This window comes from Sorghum bicolor, chromosome 5 (assembly GCF_000003195.3).
Source record: "Sorghum bicolor cultivar BTx623 chromosome 5, Sorghum_bicolor_NCBIv3, whole genome shotgun sequence".
NCBI lineage: Eukaryota > Viridiplantae > Streptophyta > Magnoliopsida > Poales > Poaceae > Sorghum > Sorghum bicolor.
The window spans coordinates 7,629,229-7,638,760 of record NC_012874.2 but is presented as its reverse complement, the minus strand read 5'-3'; the positions used below and the strand labels follow the sequence as shown (position 1 = coordinate 7,638,760).

Sequence of the window (9,532 nt, the reverse complement as noted above, 5' to 3'; positions counted from 1 at the left end):
AACGAGTGGCCGACCGGTGAGCTCCCGGCGGCCCCACCCTTGCTCTCATGTTTACTAAACTTAGAAGATGGATGATTTGTAAAGCCTGCGGTGTTGCTGTCCCATTGAAAGCCTTTAGCTTGGAGGAACAAGTGCAGATTGCTTCAAAAATTGATCGGCAAAGTTTAAGAAAAATCTTATGCAATACCGTCCGACGTCGCACGGTGGTGTTGTGTGACATGTGGCCTGCTGTTTAAAAGCAGCAGAACGCGGACTCGGCTGATGGGCTAACCACGCGGCACGGGTGATCATGTTGCCTGGTGGAAAATCCGTCGTGGGTCACACGGTGGTATTGTGCGACGGTGTCGCATAGGATTAGTTTCCATTCCAAATTATAAAATATTTTAGCTTTTCTAGTAACTGTATCTCCTATACAACTAAAAAGACTAGAAGATGGACATTTTCTTCGTGCGGCAATCACTTTCGTCCGTCTGCCCCTCGTGCGTCCGCGCGTCTGCATCGTCCGTACAAGGAAACAGCCAGGCGACCGTCATCCCCTCCCCATCCCCTCTCCCTTTCCTCTCGCGTGCGCCGTCCACACGCCCCAATCCCCTCCAAGAGAGCACCACAATCCCTCTGTCTGCGGGAGCGTTGTCCGCCGCGAGCACGCCGTCCTCGAGCGCGCCGTCCTCATCAACGTCGTCCGCGATAGCGCCGTCCGTGCGAGCTCCGTCCTTGAGCACCGTCCTCGAGCGCCGTCTGCGGTCGCTACCGGCCACGCGAGCCCAGTCCTCGAGCCCTGTCCTCGTGCGCCCCTGCCCCAGGCTGACGGCATGGGCGACACTCTCCTTCCACATCGGCGATCCCTCTCCCCCATAGTCCTCAGCCTACCCTTGCCCCCAACCTCGCGTCGGTGCACCCGCACCATCACCGTCCTCCTCGCCAGCGACTCACCACATGACTCCAAGCGTTCGTCCGGCTCTGTCCCACCGTTGCCAATTGCTCCGGCGGCACCGCCCCACCACGAAGCAGGCAAGTAGGATCCACACGCGCGACGCGATCGGGATCTGTTGGTCACCGTACCAAACCCTAGGCCAAGGTGAGCACCTCCCTCCCTCTCCTCCTCTCCCTGTCCATATCCCTCTCCCTCATTGTTTCTCCCTATTCCAGATATGTGGTGTTCTCCAGGAAATAGCAGGCGGTGGAGGAGCTGCTTCAGTGAGTGGAGGAGCTAGAGCAGGCGGAGGCATGGCTGCTTGGCGAGAAGAAGGCCGCGAAGAACACATATGCTTCTCATGTGAGGTACCATGGCCGCAGCCGCTCAATCTCGCGCTCACGCAATAGCTGGTGTAGCTATTTTTGTGCATTTTTTGTTCTTCGCAATTGGCTATGCTTTGGTGCTTGGACTTGTGTGAGACATCCTAGGTTGTTCCACTAACACATCCCTACTTGACCAATGTATTGGGTTGTTTTCTTTAGCATTTGCAGAGTAAATGCATTGAGTTTAATGTGCAAATATAATTAATTGTAAACTTTGTATGGTGCCATTCTGTGCTACATATTTTTCACTTCCATCAGTGTTCCGCTAAAAATTAGTCCTCCTTATGGTTTTAGATGTGTAGCCTGTCATATGATATATATTTTCATGCTGGTTTCATCCATCAAATATGTTTTGCAAAAATCAAAATAGGTGGATTGCTAGCACATTTAACATAATCTATATTGTTGCTTTTGAGATAACGATGTGCACTTTGACACGGTGAAAGAAGGCAACAGAATATCGGCACTGAGTTGATGGCCACAAAGACGGTGATGCTGCGACTACGGATGGCGCCGTCGATTTGATCCGAGAAGCTGAAAGCCCTAGTTTGGTTTTGGATAATTGATGAAACCCTTGTACTAACCTCTATACTAAGTGTGTGTAGACTTAATGAGGTTGGTACATGCCAAGTGATGGAGCAAGTGATGATCATGGTGATGATGGTGATGACCACAAGATGATCAAGTGCTCAACTTGGAAAAGAAGAAAGAGAAAAACAAAACCCTATGGAGATCAAGGCAAAGGTATTGCTTAGGTTTTTTTAGTTTTGGTGATCAAGACACCATAGAGGGTGTGATCACATTTAGGATAGATAGCCGTACTATAAAGAGGGGAATTCTTTGGTTAAGCGGTTATCGAGTGCCACTAGGTGTTATTGTTCTTGTGCATGCATTTAGAACCTAGTGAGCTAACTTTACTCCTTCGAAGAAAATGATTGTGAAAATGCTAACACATGTGCACTTGTTGGTTTACACGTTGTAGTGTTGGCACACTTTGAGAAGGAGGTGGAGTTTGAAGGGTAGAGAGAGGATGGCGGGATTCGGCGCTTTTTGAGAAAATAAAGTGCATATTTTCTATTGCACCGGTGGGAAATTTGGAGAAGTCGCGGGAGTGTTTCTCGCTGAGAAAACACTCACCGGACGCTGGCTTCTGGAGCACCGGACGCTGCGTCTGAGCGTCCGGTGCAGACAGTGCCTGGCCCAGCTAGGGTAAGGCACCAGACGACAGGCACCAGACGCAGGTCTGTGCGTCCGGTGGTCCGTGTCCGGTGTGAGGTCCGTTTTGTAGAGCTCTCTGAGTTTAAGTCCGGTGAGCACCGGACGCTTAGGGTGCGTCCGGTGGCTCGCGTCCGGTGACCCTGCGAGTTTGCGGAGCTCTCTGCTCACGGGTCCGGTGTGCACCGGACGCGTCCGGTGCCAACTTGTTCAGCGTCCGGTGCTCTGCAGGTTACCGTTAGATTCTGACACGCGGCTGACGTTGGAGCACCAGACGCAGGTGTTGAGCGTCCGGTGCCCCTTTAAGAGCGTCCGGTGACCCCGTGTTTTGCCCAGTGAAAGAGCCAACGGCTCTATTTGTTTGAGGGGCTATAAATACGTGTTTGGCTGGCTTGGGGCTCTCCCTCTTGGCATTCTTGACTACTAGACATCCTTGTGAGCCTAAGCAAACACCTCCCACTCATCTCCTTCATAGATTATACATCTTTGTGAGATTGGGAGTGATTCCAAGTGCATTTGCTTGAGTGATTGCATCTAGTGGCACTTGGGGATCGTTCTAGCTGCGGTTTTCTTGTTACTCTTGGTGGTTGCCGCCACCTAGACGGCTTGGAGCAGCGGAGGAGCTTTGGCACGAGTTGGTGATTGTTCGTGGCCATCTCCCGGCGATTGTGAGAGGTTTGTGCCTACCTCGGCGGAGAGCCAAAGGCAACATTAGTGGATTGCTCGTGTCATTGAGCTACCTCACTTGTGGGTAGGTTCTTGTGGTGTCCTAGTGAGGACGAGGTTCGTGCTACACCTCTTAGCCACCGAACCACCAAGTGTTGGTCGACACAACGGGGACGTAGCGTGCTGGCAAGCACGTGAACCTCGGGAGAAAAATTGGTGTCTCAATTGTGTTTGATTGGCATACTCCCGGTGCTTGATTGTTTATATTGGTGATTGGTTCATCCCCTACACGGCGGTATAAATATCTCATCCTATCTTTACTTACCGCAAACTAGTGTAACTTGTAGAGACTTAGTTCTTGTGTGCATAGTGTTTGTAGCAACTAGAATTGTTGGATAGGTGGCTTGCAAACCCCCCTTTAGAGCTAGAGCAAAAAGCTTCGCTTTGTTATTTACTAACCTCTTGCTCTAGTGAGTTTGTAGAATTTTTAAATAGGCTATTCACCCCCCCTCTAGCCATATTTGGACCTTCCAGAAGCCCCTGATGACCTCAACATGACCGAGCCCTGCACAACAGCTTTGTTGAGTCGAGGGTGCCTGCTGGGACGCGACATAGATGATACTACTTGTTCTCAAGCAAAACTGAAAATAGATGATACTGCTACCTCTATTTTTTCTAAAGTCCAATTGAAAAATAGATGCTACTGTTGCACTTGTTTTTCTTTGATCCCTGAGCCAGTATATTTTTGAGTTATGCATAGGTTAGAGGAGCAGGTTACCATGTGCATAGCAGTTAAAAGTATATTGCATGACTAAGACATGGTAGATAGTAGTGACAATCTGACATAGCCACATAGTTAGCAGGACTCAGTCAACAAATTTAGTTCCAGTGCCTCTGTGTTTTAGTTTCAGATTTCCCTACTTCAGCCATTCAGTGTTTCAATAGCAATCGTGCAGGTAGAGTGAATAGGTGTTGTTTTAGATTGCCTGATCTTCGGTATCACTTATCACTTATCACTTATAACTGTAAGATTAGCAAACGAAAAAATGAAATGGAACAGAGTGCACCAATCACTATATTCTCAAGTTCACATAGACACAGCTCATGTTGAAGATTTTTGGTTTTCAGTTGAGTTCTTAAAAGACCTGATAACAGATCAATAAAGCTTGACTCTGAAGGTTTTTCTAAATTCTGAGAAGTCATGTCTGATGTCAGGAAGGGGAAGAAGTTAGTTGAGACCAAGGTGGACCACGGCTCCCTGTCCAACTTAATCTCCAATCGGTAAACCAGAATTTTGATACTTTTCGCAGGTGTTCAGCACTTAATTACTTAGACTGCTTATTTCTATTTGGTCAAAGCTCTACCTCTAATGTTAGGTTATTAATCAAGTTCACGGTGACCTGGTAATTTCATTATGCATTGTTTCATAGCATCAAACTCAATTTGTCTTAGGTTGTATTCGTAAAGATCAGAAACCAATTGTGATCGAGCACATTGGTGAAGGTTGTGGCATGTACATGTAAGGATGTTTGACTACATTATACCTGTAGGTTACAACAGCTTGTGTTTTTAGCACAAATAGGTTTGGAAAGTGTTACTTTGCTAGATTATGAAATGATAATTTTCTATTGCCTGTATATTTAAAATAAGTTTCTAGATGTGTACCATTTTTAAAATAACTACCGGATCCAAATGCATAAGACGAATAATTGATGTCAAGAAAACTTTCATACACTAATCAGGTTTTGGTTCTAATGCTAGCATTGTTCTTAGTACTCGGAACGTGTTCGACACATTGTTTGAAAGCTTGAATTGTGCGCATTTTAATTGTGGGATAGAGCATGAGTTATGGGTTCAGAAAGAAGATAAGGCTAGGGTGAAAGTGGGCAGCCTGCTAGATCTTGTCCAAGGCGTGTCCTCTTGCACTAATGTTGAAAAATGTCTTTAAATTTATCTGTCCCTTCTTATATGTGGCCTCAAGGACTTGTACAATCATAGGCTGAAAATGACAATGTCGATTATTGTGGGGGGATAAACCCCTATACCCTTACGGCTCAGACTTGGGTCACGAGGTTTGGCCCATCACGAGACAGTTCGAGGCTTGATCCAACTGCTCGGAGTTTCGCGCAAGGAAACAAGACGTGGAGATCAAGCAGGATTCTAGTCGGTTAGAATAGAAATTGATATCATGTTATTTATGGCAATTGTAACCGACTAGCATTAGTTTCCAGATCTGTAACCCTGCCCTCTAGACTATATAAAGAGAGGCAAGGGACCCCTCATAGACATCTCAACTCAACACAATTCAATCCACAACAATACAATCAGACGCAGGACATAGGTATTACGCCCACACGGCGGCCGAACCTGGATAAAAACCTTGTCTGTGTCTTGCGTCACCATCAAGTTCGTAGCTTGCGCACCTGTCTACCGATAAACTACTACCGTGGGTATACCCCAAGGTAGACTGTCGACTAGCTTTCATCGACAGTGGCGCGCCAGGTAGGGGGTGTGCGTACAGCTTATCAGACGAGCAAGATGGTCATCATCCCAGCTTCCGCTGCCGTGGCTAAAGGTCTCACGTTCACCGTCGGCCAGATCACTTGGACAACTCACGATGGCGGCCTTACGACCACGACCTTGGAAGAAACTCAGATCCAATCTGGGGCAGCAGAGGTGATGGTCCCGATCACACCGACCACGGTCGCGACGACTCCGAGGGCCCGACCTCTGCTCCCTCGCTACAAGGGAAAACGAGTCGTCAACTCAGATCTTCTCCAAGCTCTAGATCACGCCGACCACAAACTTCTCGAAGCCTCCAACCTGGTGTATTCGATTTCACGCAAACCTGATCAAGCATCAGCACCGAATTTTTTTGACTCACATCGACCAACTCGTGTCACCACGCACGAACGATTGGGGACATCCCTGACAATAACATCGACCAACGCGGGACGGACTGTCAAGCTCAAGACAGCCTCGCCACACCAGAACTTCCCTCATGGTCTGAGCAACGCGGCTGATCAATTTTCATGGCATACCCTATCTCTATTCGGGAAGATGGGCTTGTCGCTGAGCCACAACAGGCGAACAACCCGTCACTTCATCAATATGGTATCCATCCGCACTCTGCCAGAAGATAAGTCCGACAGCACAAATTCCAGCACAGGCTCCGTCCTTACCGAGGTTTTACACCCCCGAAGATGAAGATTACGATTTAGATCTGCCGCCCTACCCCCTAGGTTTTTCCCGCTTCCTGGTCTTTCCACCTCGACGAGGAGACCTGGTTCTCAATGTCAGCAATGACGAGCCAGTTGTCGACAGCGAAACCGATGAACAGAGACAGCAGCGCGAACAGCGCAACACTGACCGTGCCCAACGACGAGCAGATGAGGAGCGGCAACTCATCCCAAACAACCTTGGTGGCGCTTTCGACATGGTCGGAAATTAGCAAGTCTACAAGACACCAAGCACTAATGTGGTCGTCGCCATGGCAAACTTAGATCGACTTCCCGATACTCTGGAATACCAGGACATCCGATATAATATACGAGCACATCTGATCGTCGCGATGGGACAGACCGCTACTTTGCTCAAAAGGGTCCAAGCCATCTCCTATACGGAGGTTTTCTCTGACCAGACCCACCGCAGTCGAACTTCACCGCGACCCAGCAGGCATCGTCGTAGCCGCTCGCCCGTCAACGATCGCAGGAAGGACACCCATCGTGACAACCACGGTCGGGATCCTGGCAATTACCACGAACAGAGACGAGGGCGTGGTCAGGAGGTGAACCAAGACCGAGACAGTTCTCCTCACACCTTCGACAAGTCGTATGGCCCCGCAATTTCAAGCTTGAGAAGCTTAAAAAGTACGATGGCAAGGAGAATCCCGAAAACTGGATCACTTTTTATGAGATCGCAGTCCGATCAGCAGCAGGAGACGAGCACGTCATGGCAAACTATTTTCTAGTCGTCCTTGACCAAGCTGGCCACCACTGGCTCCTCGGTCTACCCGAGGACTCTTTTGATTCTTGGGAGGAATTGCGCTAGGCATTTATTGATAACTTCATTGCTACCTGCGAGCAGCCTGGAAATAAATACGACCTTGAGAGGATAAGGGATAGGAAGAATGAGCCCCTGCGCGACTACATCCGACGCTTCTCGGATATGCGCCTCAAGATTCCGAAGATTTCTCACGACGAGGCCATATCAGCCTTCATCAAAGGCCTACGCTTCCACAAAGCATTAAGAAGCAAATTACTGCGCAAAAGGCGGACCACGGTCGCCGAGCTCCTCGCCACAGCCAAGAACTACGCCGATGCCGACGACGCAGAAAAGCTCATCCGAGAAGACGTATGAGGAGCCAAGCAGCCTCCCTTCTTATATCTTAGAAAAGCTCATCCGAGAATACCTGGGGTCATCTTTTATTCTAGAATGTGTTTAACTTTATCTATCCCTTCTTATATGTGGCCTTTTTTTGAGGAATGAAAACCTCTTTTCCTTTTTATGATTGGTGAATATTGGGATAACCTTTTCCAACCCATGAATAGTTTACTGCACATATGATATCTTCACATGCTTGTACAATAAAATGCTTGTTGAATTCCTATTAGTCCCATGATGCTAAAATGCTTAGTAGCCAAGAGTTTGCTTATCACTATTGGTTATGCCTGTTTTCATGGTGACACAAAGGCGCAAAGCTTTACATAAATTCAGAATTGTCTTCATTGCAAGGTAATTTTTTGTTGTGTGTGAGATTTTTCATTCACCTAGATATGTGCACGAAATTCGATATCCTTAATTTTTGTGTATCAAGCATTTTGATTGAAGGTTTGCAATGGCTGGAAAGAATATTTGTCTCCATTGACTTTACTATGGACAAAATAGATATTTTCATATCAGTAATTATCCTATGCACGAATGAACTCAGTCGCTGCTAAGATATCTCATAAATCAGGGTATGTTTTGATGTCGTTTCTTGATTGGATAATCACAACTATTTCCTGTGATCTAGATGGCGATGAGTTTAGCTTATTAGGACTTGCACTTCCTTTCTAGAGAAACTTCTAATCTTTTAGCCCCTGGCGGCTTGGCCATTTAACCTGAATTACTTGCTCAGGTACCTTCAGGCTTGCAACATCAAAGATCCAATACAGAACATCGAGTGGACTTCCCCACAAGCAGGAAGGTGGAGGCGGCCATGGTTACACAATATTGCATACTGAGTCAAAAAGGCTGAAAAAATAAAGATGGTAAAGAGTCCATGATTACACATTGTTTTAGTAATACAACAACACATGGACAAACTCTAATTGTCATGGTGTTATATTTTCTTTTTGGATCAACACATGGGCAAACTTTGCCTTTTGAATTAATTAATTTTATAGTAATGTTATCCTGTTGTGTGATACATATTTTTGTAGTATAAAATTTTAGATGTCCCGTAGCAACGCATGGGCACGCTACCTAGTAACAAAAAACTATAAATCTAGAAAAAATAGCATATCTTATAATTTAATAAAACAGAGAGAGTATTTATCTACGAAATATGGTCGATAGTCTACCTAAGAGTATGTCCAATGTAGTAGATTAGATGGAGGTGCACAAGGCAATTGAACAAGATGGTGACGATCGTGGGGCTCTTCCTCCTCGCCTCGAGCTTGCGGCTCCCTCCTCCCCGGCCTCCTCGAGTTCGTGGCCATCGTCTTCTTCATCTTGGGTGACCCTCATCCTTGTCACTGCCCCCTCCCGCCACCATGGACGCGCTGTCGTCTTTCCTCCCTCCTCTCCCCGAGCTTCTCCATGGCCATGGAGCTCCCCCACACCGACTGGCCTAGCCTTTTCCACTACCGCTACGTCCCCAACCGCCCTCCAGGCTTGCCCACCGTCTGGCTTGCCTTCGTCCCCCTCCCCCCTCCACCCACCCTCCCTCTTCCCAAACCCCTCGCTAGAGTTAGGTAAGAAGGGGGTGGGCAGTGGCAGAGCCACGGGGACTGGCAGGGGCCATGGCCCCCCCTCACATGTGTCAATAAATTTTGTTACTAGTATAAATTTAAAATTTTTATTTATGTTAACAGAGAAATAAAACAATTTTTGTCATATATACTTATTAATATCCTCGAGATAATAGAATTGTACTCCCTCCATTCTAAATTATAAGTAATTCCAAGAATTTTCGAGAGTCAAAGCATCCTAAATTTGACCAAATTTATATAATAAGATAATAATATTTATTATTAATTATATTTTCACAGTATATCTATTTAATAACATAAATCTTTACAATTCTTTCTATAGTTTTAGTCAAACTTAAGATACTTTGACTCTTCAAGATTCTTAGAATGATTTATAA

The 9,532-nt window shown here is 46.7% G+C and overlaps 1 long non-coding RNA gene across 1 annotated transcript; it reads left to right on the top strand.

Moving 5' to 3' along the window:
* On the top strand, positions 7,860-8,570 carry LOC110435308. Its single transcript, XR_002452956.1, has 2 exons — positions 7,860-7,914; positions 8,300-8,570. It is a non-coding gene; the product is annotated as an uncharacterized LOC110435308 (long non-coding RNA).